The following is a 17,778-nucleotide window of genomic DNA, read 5'->3' as shown; positions in this document are numbered from 1 at the left end:
GGCATGTTGATTCAGCCTCACTTAACAGATCCCCAGAACCCACGGGCGGGAAAGAATAAGAACTCCTACGAATTGTCCTCTGATCCACACATATATGCTGAACTTCATGTGTGCTTATGCACACAAAGAAAATACATAAATAAATGTTAAAGGGTTTTAATATACTTTCTCACAATTGATTTACTTCAAAACAAAGAAGTAATCGCTGTCCACAATCTGTCAAACTTTACTGTATGTATTCTGATGATACAAGTCTGCCTTACATCTGTCCTAACCCTACAAAAACAATACTCCATTAAGAGGCACTATGCACCATCCCTAAGACTCACTCACTCCCTTACCTCTTAACCACACTTCACTAGCCTGGACACAGGTTCTTAGGAATGGTCCTCTGCACTTGGGCCGAGGCCTAGCTAACCATTTTAAGGATAAGCACACGACCACTCCTTCAATCTGACATAGAAGCCACTCAGACAAATACTTATATTTCAGGGATTTTTTCCTCAAAGGAAAATATCAAAAGAAGTATTTTTTAAAAAATGATTTTTTCCCCCAATATCATCTGAGTATGTGTAACAGCGCTGTGTATGCGGTGCCTCAGGAAGGACAACTGTAGACAGGTAGCTGCCCCTTTCACCAGACATCTGAGAGCCTGGTCTACTCCACTACCTGTTCATACCAAGAATTGTAAGAAAGCAACAGCGAGTTTTACCATAGTCTTAAAACACGTAACCCTAAGACATGCTGTACATAAAGTCAGCAGCATTTTTCAAGACTTTAACTGAAAATGAATCTGTAAAGCTCCCACCACACTCACTAAATTAGCCTTCCCCTGTCAGCTGCAGTCTAGAAAACACATTTTTAAGGAAAAAGGCAGAAGAAAGCAACCCTGAGCAAGACAACAGTAGAGGTTTGAGCTCTGGAAGAAGAGAGGGAGGGAGATTTCAACATATACAGCCTTTCCCAAGAGCATCCATTCCTAGAGTGGACAGCAGGGCAGGACAGCAGGACCGGACAGCAGGGGTTCAAGCCGAAAACCCCTCATTCTGGAGATCACATGGTAGTTGCAAATTAAAAGGTAAAATTTTTAAAACAAGTTCAGAGTTAAAAGGGCAGCATAAAAATTAACCCCCGTTCTTCACTGATCCTTGAATTTCATACTCAGATCTCAGGGAGCCCAGGAGAAAGCAACTAAAGCTGGAAGAAAAGCATAGGCTGAGCTCCACTGCAGGAAAGAGTGAGTGTGATCAGGTGAGCGAGGATGAATGGACACCCGGGCTTAAGTACAATGCCACACAGTGCAATGTCCACAAAGGGACAATCAGTCAGCCACTAAATGTATTCATAATTGCATTCAGAAGAGGAAGACCGAAGGGACTGTGAGACTGAGATTCAAATCACGTGCTGCTCTTGCAGAGACCCAACGTCAGTACCCAATACCATCTCTAATGGCTCCCAACCACCTAACTGCAGCTCTCTCCTGCCTCTGTAAGAAGCCATGTGTTCGTCACACACGTAACTAAACATAAATGTTTAAAAGGAGAAGAGAAGCTGGGTGGTGGTGACCCACACAGGAGGCAGAGGCAGGTGGAACTCTAAGTTCAAAGCCAGCCTGGTCTACAGAGTGAGTTCCAGGACAGACAGGGCTACCTATACAAAGAAATCCTGTCTCAAAAAACAAAAAATAAAAATAACCAACCAACCTTTAGGATAGCATGTAACATGAAAGAACAATAAAAGTGAATTGGGTAGGGAAAATATTCTCTAACTAATGGTTATAATGTCCCAAATTTGGAGAATATCAATTGCAAATTAAGTTTAGCAAGCCTCCAACTGAATACTAAATAAACATCAAATTGTTAAAAACTGATGGAAACCTAAAGGGGATGGGGGGTACTTAAGACTTTCGAGTTACAATTCTACACCCAGAGGGAAAAAACCCCACAAACTAGAAAAATAAGAGTAAACTATATAATCACTTAAAATCTTCATTAAAACCTGTATTTTACAACAACATTAAGAATATTTCCTTGGGGGGGCTGGAGAGATGGCTCAGTGGTTAAGAGCACTGACTGCTCTTCCAGAGGTCCCGAGTTCAAATCCCAGCAACCACATAGTGGCTCACAACCATCTGTAATGAGGTCTGATGCCCTCTTCTGGTGTGTCTGAAGATAGCTGTAGTGTACTTATATATTATATATAATAAATCGATCTTTTAAAAAAAAAAAAAGGGAGTTGGGGATTTAGCTCAGTGGTAGAGCGCTTGCCTAGGAAGCACAAGGCCCTGGGGTTCAGTCCCCAGCTCCGGAAAAAAAGAACAAAAAAAAAAAAAAAAAAAGGATATTTCCTTGGGTGTGGTGACTAGAGGCCAGACCGATCTCAAATGCTGAAAGGAAGTAACTCAAATACAAGATAGAAAGAAAACTTGAAATAACAAATATGTAATTATTTACAAAGGTCTTTAAATCTTCTTTTAAATTCTTTAAAAGATATCTATTTGAGGGTTGGAGAGACAGCTCAGTGGTTAAGAGCACTGACTGCTCTTCCAGAGGTCCTGAGTTCAATTTCCAGCAACCACATGGCAGCTCACAACCATCTGTAATGGGATCTAATGCTCTCTACTGGTGTGTCTGAAGACAGCTACAGTGTACTTATATATAATGAATAAATAAATCTTTTTTAAAAATCTATTTGAAGCAAAAAAAGAAAAAAGCAACATAAAGCAAAAAATGCAAATTATACATACAAATTTAACATGTGAATGTTAAATACAAGGCCACTGTAAGGATCTTTTACAGACAGGGATACAGTTAATGCTAACTGTGAACATCCACAGTGAGCAGGGATCCCTTACAGCATCACTACAAAATTACAGGACGGAGCTTAAAAAGCCAAGAGGGAAGCTGTGATCCCGCACTCAAGAGGCTGAAGCAGAAAGATCACTGTGGGCTCAAGAATCTGTGCCACCTGAGACACTGCCTTAAGGAAGAAGACAGCAAAGGGGAGGAGATAGAAGGTGTCCATACACAAGGCCAGGCCCGGACAGAGATCAGTGGTAGAGTGCTTTGCCTCGCATGGGCAAGGAAGGGTCAAAGTTAGCTCCCCAAGGACTCAGGACCACGAGGATGCAGTCAAACTAAGTGACTTAGGTCTGCAGTCAGTGGAAGAATGGAAGATCTTTCAACTCTTAACCCAGGAGTCTCCTTTCTCCTCTAAACAAACATGAAACTGCAGCAGTGCAATCTGCCAGCAAAAAGGAAACTACCAGACGTTTCCAATTAGTAGTACCTTTCCTCCGAATGACGACTGATAACCAATGCTATCTTTCATAAACTGTTATCAAACCAAGGCTGGTACTATGTAGACGGGTGGCTACAAGGGAGCACAAATTAGCAGGAGGCAGGGATTGCTAGAAACCATGTAAGAGGCTGGCTACCAAGTTCAGTGTTGTTAACTATGGGGTCAGTTATACCCGCACAGATTTATCCGGATAACCACAATCAGAGCACCCAGAGACCTACTACTGACAAAACTGACTTGAAAATGTATAGGCAACTAGAATGGCGTAAAAATAAATGTTAAAGAGGATTTATACCATATGATTGATTTTATTTGTTTATGTGAAGGTGAGAGAAGGAGAGAAGTAAGGAGGGAGGGAGAGAGGGAGGAGGAGAGAGGAAGGAAAGTGGGATGGAGGGAGGACCGAGGGAGGGAGGAAGCAAGTTAACAGGCATGCAAGGAGTCACTGAAGGGGTCGTCACTGGATCCTCTCCATCTGGAGTTACAGAAGTTGCGAGCCATCTGACACGCGTGCTGGGAACCAAACTCCAACCCTCTGAAATAGCAATAAGCGACTTAAGTCGCTTAAGTTGCTGGGCCATTTCTCCACCGTCTGCCAATGTGAAAGCTCTTAATGCTCACTATAATCAGACTTGGTGGCAGAAACCTTCAGTCCTATTAATCAGGAAGTAAAGACAGGAGTATCTGAGTTTGAGGCTAGCCTAGTCTATATAGCAAATTCCAAGGTTGCCAGGGCTACGAGAAAAAACAGAACAAACTCCCTATATAAATAATGCCACAGATATCAAGATGGTCTGATTCCTTCATAGGATAAACCGATGAATGAACGAACAAACACAGCGGCCACAAAGGTGCTCACACAACATTCAAAGACATAGGGAGGACACAAAGGTAACTCACTCAGTTCAGGAAAGCTAACAATGGTGCGGGAATGAAGACGCCTTCTTTTCATGAATCTTAAACTACTGCATACACTCACATAGGTACACACTCACATAGGCACGCACTCACATAGGCACTCACTCACATAGGCACTCACTCACATAGGCACTCACTCACTCACTCACATAGGCTCGCACTCACATAGGCACTCACTCACATAGGCTCGCACTCACATAGGCACTCACTCACATAGGCACGCACTTTCGTTTATTCTGAAATGGATTAAGTCTCTGTAAAGCCTACTACTGATTTTGGATCTTGAATGTGATCCCCAAGTGGTGGCGGAAGCTTTAAAAGGTGCTGCCTAGCGGGAGGCTTCAGGTTACTGAGTGTCCCTCAAAAGCTCCTTCCCATCCCTCCCTTTCTAGCCACAGCACATCCACCATTGCCAGCCAGTACTCTCTCCAGAGGCCCAACAACATAGCTACCAGAGCACAGAATGGAACCTCTCACTATACAGAGGCAACAGAAGAAAATAAATACAGTATCAGCTCACACATTCACTAAAAATCGTTGTTTACTTTTCTTGAAGTGTAATTAAATGCAATCTAATTCTTTTTTTATTTGTTTTAAATATTTATTTTATGTATATGACCGCACTGTCCTTGACACACCAGATCCAATTACTTATGGTTGTGAGTCACCATGTGGTCGCTGGGAATTGAACTCAGGACCTTAACACTCTTAATCACTGAGCCATCTCTCCAGCCCAATTTAATGCTTTATTGCCTAGTTATCTGACCTATCTGGTATAATAAAGGAAACCTGACGAACACAGCTAAGAATCTTCTACACAAAATAAGCACAAAAAATTTTTTTCACGGTTTGGGGATAGGTAGAGGGTTATTAGAACTCAAAACCAGAGCACAGTTAAAACTGATTGATTAGAGCTCAACAACTAAAACCTGGAACTCATCAAAATCTACGTTAAGAACAAGATCCGTTACATGATGGGAGAAAGCCAGTGGCCTGGCAAGGCACTCATACCCAGGATGATTAAGGAAGGACTGGGGACCTTGCTCATCTGGCAAAATGCTTGCCTCATGTATGAGGCCATGGGTTTGATTTCTATCACCAAAAACCCTACAAGTCAACAATAAAAAGATAATTAGGAGCCAACAAAAGAGTTTGGTGTCCAAAACCTCACATGGTAGAGAGAGTCAACCCCTGCAGTAGAGCAGTCCTCGGACCCCACATGCAGTGTGCCCACATACACACACACACACACACACACACACACACACACACACACACACACACACACGACAAATGTCAATGTAGAGCATTTTAACACAGCTACATTCTTATTTATGTTATGTATATGAGTACGCATACACTATCTCTATGAACACCAGAAGAGGGCATCAAATCCCATTACAATGGTTGTGAACCACAAGTGGTTGCTGGGAACTGAACTCAGGACCTCTGGACCACTGAGCCATCACTCCAGACCCAAGACAGCAACTTTTTAACAGCAAAAAACTTTGAAGAAAAAAAACTCTAGCAGAGGTCAGGTGTGGTGGCACACACCTTTAATCCCAGCACTTGGGAGTCAGAGGCAGGGGAAACGTGAGTTCTAGGGCAGTCAGCGCTACACAGTGAGATGATGCCTCAAGGAAAAAAGAAAAAAAAGGGGGGGGGATTCTATCACAACAGAGACAGCCAATAACTACAGGAAAGAGTATCGGTATCATCACAACATCAGAACCAAAGCTGTCCACGCCGTCGGACGGAGATCCTCAACAATAATCCCAGCACGGCGGAGGCAGAGGCAGGAAACACCAGGTAGAACTAAAGGCCAGTCCAGTCCAAATCTCAAGTTCTAAGCCAACCAGGGGTACAGAGAAAGACAAGATAACAACAACAACAAAATAGAAAGTAAAAGAAAATTAACTCATGAAATGTGGGAGTTTCCACTGAGGCCAGTAAGAAAGGCTCTGCAGATTGCCCCAGTAGACGTTGGGTGGCCATGAGCGACGCGGCACAAGCAGGGGGGCAGCAGGACAGCAAAGCAGGGCTAAGTCGGCCACCTACTTTAGCAGACCCAAAGAGACAGGGAGAGGCCTCAAACATGAGAGAGAGACAGAGACAGACAGAGACAGACAGATGAAAACATACTAGGTCTCAAACATGAGAGAGAGACAGGGACAGACAGATGAAAACATACTCGGTGGGGGGTGGGGGAGAGAAAGAAATGAAAAACATACTTGGCTCAGAAAAAATAAAATGGCTCAAGCACAGGAAATGACGCTCAGGTTCATGTACCAGGAATATGTAAATTAAAATAGAAGTGATGCTGTTTTCACCTGTCGGATTGACAAGGTTTCTAACTGGTTTATTATATACTTACATATATACACTTTTATGTATGGCGATGTTACAGAGAAACAAGTGTTTTCACATATACAGCAGTGCTACAAACTCTGTGATGTACAAAGTGACACCGTGTGAATTTTACCTGCTGTATTCTGGCACAGCAACTCCATGGCTAGGACCCTGCACCACAAACAAATCCTCACATGCACAGAGTAACAGCAGTTGTACAGCAGTAAAAACTGGATCAATAACCTAGTGCAACTGTGGTATAAAAATGTCCTTGCACAGTAAAAGCTGGAAACAATCAATAAGCCAGTGAAACTGTGATATAACAATAAACACTGTCCTTGTCCACAGAGAGGGAAAGTACTTTACATACAGGTAAGAGGAGATCTCCGGGTATATTTTCCAATGTAAAAAATAAAAGGGGTGGGGGTTGGGGATTTAGCTCAGTGGTAGAGCGCTTGCCTAGCAAGCGTGAGGCCCTGGGTTCGATCCCCAGCTCCAAAAAAAAAGAAAAGAAAAAATAAATAAATAAATAAAAATAAAAGGGGCGCAGAAGTTAACTTTCTAGTATGAGTGTAAAACTGAGGGAAGCATGAGGTGGGCTGTGTCTGTAAGCAGCTGTATTAACAGATCACTAACAGAAGCTGGGAGACAGATCACTAACACGATGGGGGAGCAGGAAGAAATGCAGGGATGCACTCCAGAGTCTGACACGATTCTGTACGGTCTGTTAGTGAGTTGAAAGGAAAATGGGGAAACGTCAGAGGAGAAGAAAGGAACAAAGTGAGCGATGTCACACTAGGGGCAGCACAGCTACATAGCGAGGGAAAGCACGCCAGAAGAAAAAAACTGTACTTCCAATAGGCAAGATCATATGTGTGTTAGTGATCCCTCAGCAAAATTATTTTTTAAAATGAGTTTAAAATGGATGCAAATAATGGGGGAGGGGCAGACAAAGGAAAACATGTATAAGAATCAATTTACTTAGGAATTACTTATCCTATAAAGTCAATTAACCTGGGGTGAAACCAAACCTCAAGAAAATAAACTAGAGAGGCAAGTTAGTTACTCAGTCACAAGACTACAAGTTAATATCCTCTTCTTGGAGGCATCAACCACTTACTAGATGTAATTTAAAACTTACTTTCCAGGCTCACAGTAGACCAGAGATGCCCAAGTGTGGTTGAGGCTCCCAGGGGCAATCACTAACACCAGCACACAGGGGAAGGAGACCATGGCCTTCAGATGGCTCCGCTCTGCAGCACGGAACTGACACCCTGCCAAGTGTTCCTCTCTGACAAAGTGTATTACACGCCTCTTACACAGAACAACACGTTTGTCTGCGGTCAGATTCCTTGTTGGTTATGCCTTCCTGGAACAGCCTCTTTTGTCCTACCCAAATATATTTATTACAGGACTATCTTTTCTCTCTATCTCCAGCCAGACTGAGAGCAATTTTCCCAAATAAGACATGTAAACATCCATTCACAATCATCACACTGTTAGACTCTTATCACCAAGCGCGCTGCAAACAAGTCTGGTTGATTTCTGAAACAGGGCATCACTCGTAGCTCACAGTAGGTTCAAACTCCCAATCTTCTTGCCTCAGCACACCACACCCGCCAAGTCCTAGGATGCGCAGTGTCATGCTTGCCCTCACACAGAAGTTATAAGCATGTTTCACTGTGTCTTTAGCATGTTTCCCCAGTATAAACAAACCATTGTCCTAGTTTATCCCAAAAACTAATGACATAAGAAGTGAAAAAAGTAATGCCTACGGCTGGAGACACAGCTCAGAGGTTAAGAGCACTGTCTGCTCTTCCAGAGGTCCTGAGTTCAAATCCCAGCAACCACACGGTGGCTCACAACCATCTATAAAGGGATCCGATGCCCTCTTCTGGTGTGTCTGCAGACAGCTACAGTGTACTCACATACATAAAATAAATCTTAAAAGGGAAAGAGAGAGGGAGGAAGGCCAGCCGGCCGGCCTGATTGCTTTGGAATACCTTTGTAACAGGAGATGTGATGGTTGTGGTGATGATTGTATGGATCTGTAAACATACGGGAAAACAATTAACTGTATATTTCCAATAGGAAAAATCATATGGTACCTCATTTACCTCAGTAAAACTATTTTTAAATGAGTTATCTGTTACTACTGTACTTAATTACAGATTTTGAAAGATGGAGGGGTTTTTTTTTTCTTCAAAACTAGGGGATTTACACATGGCTAGTTAGTAACAGGACAGAAAGTCTAGCTGTCCTGATTTTGAGTGAAATGAACAATAGTCAAGTCTTGGTGTTGTCCTTAGACAGAACTCCAATCACTAAACAACTTAACAAATGCTTAAATTACTATGGATTTTCAGTCTACTCATCTGTCTTGCTTTTTTTTTTTTTCCCCTAAACAGAGCTTCTCTGTGTAGCCCTAGCTGTCCCAGAACTCCATCTTTAGACCAGGCTGGCCTTCAGCTCTGCCTGAGTGCCTGACTAAAGAGTGCCCATCACACTAGCTGGGTGTCCAGTCTGAAATGCTAGAAAACCCGCTCTAGTATGAAACCTCACAAGCTGGGGAAGGGAAGTCAAAAGGAGGGTGCTGAGAGTAAGGAGGGAGAAAGCACCCAGGGCTGCAGAGTGAGAGTCTGAAGCACTACTGTGGTTTGCTGCTCTAAGTTGTGGGGCTTGCCCAGCTCAACGAACCCGGTGGGGAACACAAGCCCACCAGGACGATTCTGCCCAGACAGAATTGCCTCAACTTTGGCACAATTAACGATTTTAGGCTAGGTAACCTTTTGTGGTAAAAGGATGCTCTCTAAATAAGCACCAAATGTTCGACCTCAACCACTACCACTAGTGTCAAATCCATCCTGTCCCCTATTTGTAGTAACTAAATTCAGACACTTAAAACTAACCAACAGCCTAGACTAGGGGCAAACATGACAAAAGGACCAGCATTTGAGGATAATATGTGTGTGACACACACTCTCGCACATGCGCACACACTCACACGCACACTAAAAAATCAGAAAGAAGGGTGTTTTAAGCCAATCATCTCCTAAGCCAAAAAAACAAAGGACAAAAAAAATTCCTCTTAGGTGGAGCCGGGGCTATCAATACGGCCTGACAGGTGAAAGTGTTTGCCTAAGGCCTCAGTTCAATCCTAGAACCCACATTTAAAAATAAAAAAAAACCCTGATTGTGACAGCTTGTTGTCTATAAGCCCAGCACTCCTGTAACAAGATGGGAGGTGGAAACAAACTGGTCTGAAAGCTCACCGGGTACCAGAACAGCAGAAATACAAGAAAGATCCTGCCTAGACATGGTGACCAGCCAGGGCTAAAAAGAGAAACTGTCTAGAAAAACCAAATTAAAAAAAAACATAAAATAAACACAAAATGGAAGGTAAAAGCCCACTTCTGAAAACCTGTCTGTCCTCTGACCTACACCACAGGCACTGGGCACACACGAGGCTGTGTACACCTGTACCCGCAGGGGAGGGAGGGAGGGAGGGATGGGAAGACAGGAGACAAACTAATGACTCTTACAAGCACACACACCTACAGTCCAAGTTTTCTATACACCAGCATATAAGGCCACCGACAGCATTTACGGAGGGGTCCCAGGAAGGACCAGGAAATAGAACTAAAGGATGCCAAGAAAAAAACCTGCTACCTTGACTGGTCTGAAGGACACTCAAGTCCTTTTTCAGGAGAGCTAAACTAAGCTCTCAAATCTGGAGAAACAGGGTCTGGACTGTCACTCATGCAGAGTAATGAATCAAATGACAATATGGATAAAAATGTAACAACACTCGAAAGTTGAAAGGGTGAGCGATGGGACAGTACAAGGCAGAGTTGACTCCTCACAAAATTCATCTATCCTGGCTCCCAGATCTCCAACCCTTCCTCCTGGCTCTGCCTCTCTGGGCCCTCAATACCCTGAGCTGGACTCTCAGCTGTTCAAAGCCTCCTAGCACATTAGTCTCTCCTTCCAGACCCAATTCCCCTCAAGATCCAAATCACATTCCTCTTCCAAAGTTCAGTCTCACCTCTCCTTCTCAGATGCCTTAGCTCCTAGCTGAGGAGGGGGTAAGCAAGAAATGAAAGCACAGCAACTGGACCCCAGCGACTTCCCAGTAATGCGCTTCAGACAAAGGTGTGCCCTCTTAGACAAGCAAACTAGAGAGAGACAGGACAGCACAGCACATCGGAGACAGCACGAAGTTTAACAAACGCCCCTGCAGACTAATATCACCCTCACTAAAATACTATTTTTTAATTCTGTTGATATCTCTGTGGCAGTACAAAAAAACACTTTAACCTAAAGAGGGAAACTTTCTTTCCTTTTTTTATTCTTTTCTTTTTTCTTTTTGTTTTTTGTTGTTGTTGATGATGGTGGTGGTGGTGGTGGTAGTGGTTTCTCAAGACAGGTTTTCTGTTTAGCCCTGGTTGTCCTGGAACTAACTCTGTAGTCCAGGTTGGCCTTGAACTCAAGGATCCGCCTGCCTCTGCCTCCCAAGCGATGGGATTAAAGGTGTGGACCACCACTGCCTGGCAAGTTTCTTTCTTAAAAAAACACAACAGGGGTTTGGGGATTTAGCTCAGTGGCAAGGCCCTGGGTTCACTCCCCAGCTCCAAAAAAAAAAAAAAAAAAAAAAAACCACAACAGCATAATACTGCTCCTAGAAATATTTTTAAGTAAATATTCTAGCATTTGTTAGTAGTAGGTCACTGGAATTTTATTTTTTAACTTTCAGTTTTCTGTACCACTAGAAGAATTCTTTTTTTACATGTACAACTTTTTAGCTTAAAATATACAATTCTTGAGGTGGAGAGATGGCTCAGTGGTTAAGAGCACTGGCTGAGCTCAATTTCTAGCAACCATATGGTGGCTCACAACCATCTGTAATGAAATGCCCTCTTCTGGTGTGTCTGAAGACAGAGACAGTGTACTTATATATAATAAATAAATCTTTTTTTTTTTTTTGGTTCTTTTTTTTCGGAGCTGGGGACCGAACCCAGGGCCTTGCGCTTCCTAAGCAAGCGCTCTACATAAATAAATCTTTAAAAAATATATATACACACACACACAATTCTTTTTATTGAATTTATTTATTTATTTCGGTGCGTGCGTGCGGACGATCAGAGGGCAGCTTGCCTGAGTTGGTTCTTCCTCCATCTGTCCCAGACTTAGATCTCAGGTGGTCAAGCTGAACTACAAGTATCATTACCCACTGAGCTATCTCACCAACCCCACCCTCCACCCTCCACCAGTCTCATGACTGAAGGCTAAAACTGTCTGAAAGAATCTCAGTAAGACCATACTTCATTCAGAATACGGCTTCCCTCAATGTCTCTTCACTGTTCCTGAAATCAAAGTGTGTGTGTGTGGGGGGACAACCCTCAAGTCTCTCTCAGGGCCCTAAGCACTGTTTATAACATAGACAGATGTCTGTAACGTGAGCTTGGCCTAGTTCACTCTCCTTCAGGAGCCTTGCCTTCTCCCTTCAGCAGCAGCAAGACGCTCATTGCCCAGTCCTCACCACTGCAGCATAGGTCTCTAACCATCACTCCCTCCTGCCACAGCTCAGGTCTTTCAGTTCGCTGCGTCGTCCTTAGAATGCGATGGACAGTCAGTAGTATACATTTTCCATGAATCCGTTCACAGCATTTTCTTCATCAGACGGGCAGCAGAGCAGACCAGCACTTTTAGACCTAAAAGACGTCCCAAACACCTTCCTCCTCTGCTGTGTGTGTCCTCCACACTCCTGACTTGTTGTCTTATGAAAGTCCACCAGGACAGCTGCTCGCTCCTCACGTCGAGTCACTACAGAGCATGACTACGGAGGTACTTAAGGTCTCATACTGATGGCTTCACAGCACTGACGTTTTATGCATGGAGTTTACCACCTTAATTTTCCCACGGCACATAACGAGCTGCCAGTAAACACAGTGACGCTCAATGCTGCACGCTTAGTAATTTTGAACTAATTAGTGAGAAAGGATTAGAAAGTACTTTTCAAGTACCGAGGAAAATGTTGAAAATCAGGTGGTTCATGAAAGACAATGAGAAGACGGGGCTAACTCTCCAAGGAGTCAGAACTGCAAACGTCTCTTCAGTAAACTTAGAAAACACTGAGTACACTGGCTCACACCTGTTATCCCAAGACTCGGGAGGCTGAGGGAGGAGGACACCTGAGTTTGAGGCTAGCCTGGGCTAACAGAGTGAGACAGTGTTTCAAATCTCAGCGTCTCATTAAGCCCACTTAAGAATGACTGTAACGGGGTTGGGGATTTAGCTCAGTGGTAGAGCGCTTGCCTAGCAAAGCATAAGGCCCTGGGTTCAGTCCCAGCTCTGAAAAAAAAAAAGGGAAAAAAAAAAAAAAAGAATGACTGTAACCATGCAGGGCCATTTCCTCTACACCTAACTTCTCAATTGTAAGAGGGCTGGCAACAAGCCTCACGCTCCTCTATAGATTTCTAACACCTGCGAAGGAAACATAAACGTCCACACTTACTGTATCCTATGTCACCTAAGAATCCGAAAACCAGAGTGAACTAGCTCTCCTAACTAAGGCTAGGCAAATGTGATCCAAGAAGTAACATGCTGGGAGCCAAAGGACCATCTCCAAATATGCGAAGGGGAATAAGAAAAACGCAGCCCCCAAATTATTCCTTTCCTCCCAAAGTTTAGCTCTCCCAACCCTTCTCTGTTCACCTGACCAAGACCTGTCTAAGCCAAAGTGTCATTATTCTGCTTAGGCTTAGCCAATGAATGGCTCTTAGAGCCTGGTCCTTGGAATGCTGCTCTTGGTTACCCAAAGCTATAGCACCACCTCAGGATACACTTCAAATGTAAACAGTGGTCCTCAAACAGTTGTCTAGAACCCTGCTACAAGCCAAGTTCAAATCAGCTCATGACGAGGGTCACCATCATCAAAAGATCTCTTCCGACTGAGAAGGGGAGAGGGGACCGAAGCCAAGGGATTAAAGGCAACCGGAACATTAAAACCGGAACAGCAAAAGCAAGGTTAATGACGAATCGTCATGAAAGCTTCAACCAAAACGACAAAGTTCTTTTAAAAAGGAAAAAAAGGGCAAAAGTCTAGCATTACTCTCTCATCAGAGACTCTTCAAACAGAACCCAACTAAGAGGAAAACATCTGTGCTGTAAGGAAAAAGTTACTACTTTAGTAGTAAACTTTAAAACACATCTTTTCTATATATGTATTTGTAAATTTACATCATATGCAAATATGAGTTCAAAGAAATAACATTTTGATTCAAGGTGGTTTTAATGAGCTGGGTGTGGCGATGTAATCCCAGCTCGTGAGGCCAGGAAGATTGCCAGTTCCAGGCTAATCTGGGCTACACAGAGAGCCACTCCCCCACCCACCACCCCAAAGAGTATTTAATATTTAAGTTTGGGGAATGAATGTATTCATCTTATGTGACGTGTAACTTTTTACTTCCAAATTGGCCGCTGGAAATGGGTTAGGTTTTATGCTGTCACCATGCGATGGAAGATTAACTGTTCCACAGTGACTTGCCATACCTCCCAAGCGTTCATTTTACTGTCCCCCAAACACTAGCATCTGACATACCTAGTGCACAGCCAAGAGATGGCCCCTGAAACCCGCGCTTGTGACATTTTACTTGACTTTTATAAAAGTTAGCACTGAAAATACCCACTCCTGGAACTCTTACGTACATGTGCTGAGAACAATGCTTATATTGCCATTCACAATTTCAGTCATGACTTAGCAATAGCCCACCTCCTACCCTAAATACACCTGGCTTTTTAAAGGTTATTCGTGAAGTACACAAGCCTCCCCAACTCTCTCAGAACCTCAGACCAACCTTCAAAATGAAACAATACATCCAAAAGCTTCAGCAAGTATTCAACTGAGACATGGCTCCTTGGAGCGATTACTGTCACCCATCAATTCCTAACACAAGTATCAGAGCGGCGTTCTTTGAAATCAAAAAGAGAGGGTGGGAGACTTTTAATTCTTGGTAAGGTTCCTGAGGATGGAGCGAGGGAATCACTCTTCTTTCAAACCCCTCCGGGGCTCGTACTGGAATAGCATGCAGCGCTGAAGAGCAGGTGCTGAGTTTCGGGGTTCAGTCAACCCTGCAAACACCTGTCGGCTGCATGCTACATGCCTGCTCCTACGTGCATACATCAGTCTTTAACGTACAGAGCAAAAAACGAAACAAAACAAAAAGCAGACCCACGGCCGCCGCCGCCGCCGCCGCCGCCGGGGCTTCTCCCGGATCGCAAACTTTTAGAGTGTCAGTGGAATAACGGTGCAGAGGCGGGAGAGCCCGCACTGCACGCCGTCCGCACCGCCGTGGGGCTGCACCCGCGGTCGCCCGAGGACTCTCTCGGCCGGCTGGCGGCTGTTCCCCGACTCCCGAGCAGTGCGGCGAGCGCGCCGCCCCTCGCGCCGGGCCCTCGGGTAGCCGGAAGGGGGAAGCCGCGCGGGGGGCTTCGCTTCGGGAGGCGGGGGAGGGGGAGGGGCGCGGCTGCGGCCCCCGCAAAGGTCACTCCCGGCCGGTGCGAGCGGCGGCCCGCGGCCTCCCCGCCCCCGGCCCCACCGCAGCCCCGCGAGGACACCGGGACACGAGAGGCTCGGCGGGCGACGGCTCCACGCGCGCACACCCCGCTGGAAAATGGAGCGTGGGGCGCTGAGGCGAGGAAGAGGCGCTCCCTTTCCGTTACCCGAGTCGCTCCTACCTCCGGCCACCCGGCTCCTACACTCCTCGCGCTCCGCCGATCTCGGGGATCCGCCGCCCTCGCCGCCGCCACCGCCGCCGCCGCCGCCGCCGCCGCATCCAATCGCCTCCTCCCCCCCCCTCCCCTTCCGCAGCCAGTCCAGGCCGTTCCTCCTCCTCTCCGCTTCAAAATGGCGCCAAGAGCAGCTCCGCGGCTGCTCCAATCGAACCGCGGCGGACGGCGCCCGGGGGGCAGGCAGAGCGCCGCGTGGGTTCTCAGCGCCCCCTGCCGGCCAGACCGCTTCTCACTCAGGCGCGCGCGCACGCGCTCCTTAGCCCGCGCTCAGGGCCCCGCCCCCCCACCCGGCGGCGCGCACGCGCAGGCTCCGCCCTGCTCTCGCGGCCGCCTCTGTCTCCTTGGCAGCAGAGTGATGGGCAGCTGTCAGTGCCTTCTCAGCATTGACTCAGCCTCCCAGGCTTTTGGCGGGAAATCTGCAGACTGCAAAAAGCCGCTAGCTTTGGCCTTTTGGTTTTTCTTCTTCCCTTTTTTGGACAGGGTCTCACTTTGCCGCCTTAGCTGGCCTGAAGCTCACTGTGTACATAAACCAGGCTAGCCTTGATCTCACTACGTAGACCAGGCTGCCTTCGAGTTCAGAGATCTGCCTGCCTCTGCCTATGCCGGCTTTTTTTTTTTTTTTTTTTAATTTTTTAAATTGTGTTCCACCACTTGTGCGATGTTTTAAACCCCGCGGTGCAGCATGGATTATGTGCTGTGTAAATGGAAGAGTATCAATGTCTACTTGGCTCCTTACTAGTTGGTAGGCCTAGGGATCCAGTGCTGATCTCACTGCTCAAGAACCCCCCTTAATGAGGGGAGAAGTAATTGGAAGACCACAAGGGTACCATCCAGAAAATGAGGTTCATCCTCCCTTGCCACTTCTGCTGTCGCTGTTGCAGCTGTGGGCTGGGTGGGCTAAAACGGAGGTTTCTCTTCACCCCCAGGTCCCTGCCAGAGCTGACAAGTCTTGGTCACCTTTTGCTCTTTGATGCTGTCCCATCCCTGCAGTGAGAAGGATCTCCCTGCCACGATGCCTTTGGCATTAGGTATGGTTCAGAGTGTCTGTTTCAACAATGAGCAACCGAGATGAATAGGATATTTGAAACAAAAGGCAGGCAATGCAGGGTTATAAGCCACAGGTTTTGTGCTAGAGACGAACCATAAATCTTAGCAGACCGAGCACCTTCAGCTTCTCGCACCTACTCCACCTATTCGTTTCCTCTCTCAGCAGGGCTCCTGGAACAGCTCTGCCTTCACTATTCTGAGAGCCTGTACTACAGACTTCCATTCATTTTGTGCATCCACTAAGCCTTGGGAACTTTCTGATACAGCTTCAGTGTTCCCAACAAGGAAAGAGTAGGAGATCTACCCAGGTCTAAAAGGAAAGGCTCTGGCTCTGGCTTCTTAGGCAGGTGTGGTCCCACAACCTTTCACCTCAACCTCTGGGAGGCAAGGACAGGCAGATCTCAGTAGGGTTTGAGGTCAGCCTGGTCTACACAGTGAGTTCCAGGACAGCTAAGGCTACACAGTGAGAGCCTGTCTCAAAAACAAAACAAAATAGAAAGGAAGGAAGGAAGGAGGAAAACAAGCTTCCAGCTCTTTGCTGTTTTCTCAATTCTGAGACGCCCTAAAGGTACAGGTAAGTTTCTTGGGAGCAACAGAATGAGAGCAAGAAGGCAGAGACTACTCACTGCCATGGTTCCCATTGCTATAAAAGGCGCGCAGCACCTGAGTGCTCGGTACACCATTCTGGTGGGGGCACAGTCTTGACAGTTTAGAGCCACTAATCATTTGCTGGGGTGTTGCCAGTTTTACCACGCATGCATTAATCCACTAATCAATGTTCATCACTGTGCCAAAACACTTAAAAAGAAAGATGCGGATTATCTTGGCTCACGGGTTCAGAGGTTTCCATGTATGATGGTTGGCTGGCTGTATTCTTTCCAAGCGTGGGTGAGGCGGACCATCACACTAAAGCTCATCACCTCCTGGCGACCAGAAAGCAGCCTACAGGACATATCTCCTGAACAGCGTTACACTTCCAGGCCTGGCTCCTGTGGCCCATTTCCTCCTATGACAGTTCCTCTCCTAGTCCCCACCAGTTCCCAATAATACCGTCTTGTGAGTCCAGGACTGGAGGTCAGAAGGACAGTGCTAGATCCCCTGGAGTTGGAGTTGCAGGCAGCTGTGAGCCAGGAACCAAACCCGGGTCCTCTACAAGAGCCGTGAGTGCTCTAAACCTCTAAACTACCTCTCCAGCCCAACAGAAGTATTGTTTATATTTGAGGATTTCGAAATTGCCAATGTGAAATTCCTTGGGATAAAATAATTGGATGGGATATAACCTCAGATATTGGAGCCGTCCCAAAACTCAGTTGTATTTGCTAATCCTGGAAAAGGAGTGGTGTAAAGAAATGTTGGTCTTGGTTGGGGATTTAG

At 45.7% G+C, this 17,778-nt stretch overlaps 1 protein-coding gene across 6 annotated transcripts in view; it reads right to left on the bottom strand.

The window, feature by feature from the left end:
• Pds5b (PDS5 cohesin associated factor B) overlaps positions 1-15,377 on the bottom strand; it is a 131,645-nt gene extending 116,268 nt beyond the window's left edge. For all 6 annotated transcript variants that reach the window (XM_032887088.1, XM_032887089.1, XM_032887092.1 and 3 more), the window contains exon 1: positions 15,304-15,377. The gene's annotated coding sequence lies outside the window, so the exon portion shown is untranslated. The remainder of the gene's footprint in view (positions 1-15,303) is intronic.
• Between the last annotated feature and the right edge of the window lie 2,401 nt (positions 15,378-17,778).

This window comes from Rattus rattus, chromosome 16 (assembly GCF_011064425.1).
Source record: "Rattus rattus isolate New Zealand chromosome 16, Rrattus_CSIRO_v1, whole genome shotgun sequence".
Classification (NCBI taxonomy): Eukaryota; Metazoa; Chordata; class Mammalia; order Rodentia; family Muridae; genus Rattus; species Rattus rattus.
The sequence above is the reverse complement of the archived record's forward strand: the minus strand, read 5'-3'. Positions and strand labels throughout refer to the sequence as shown.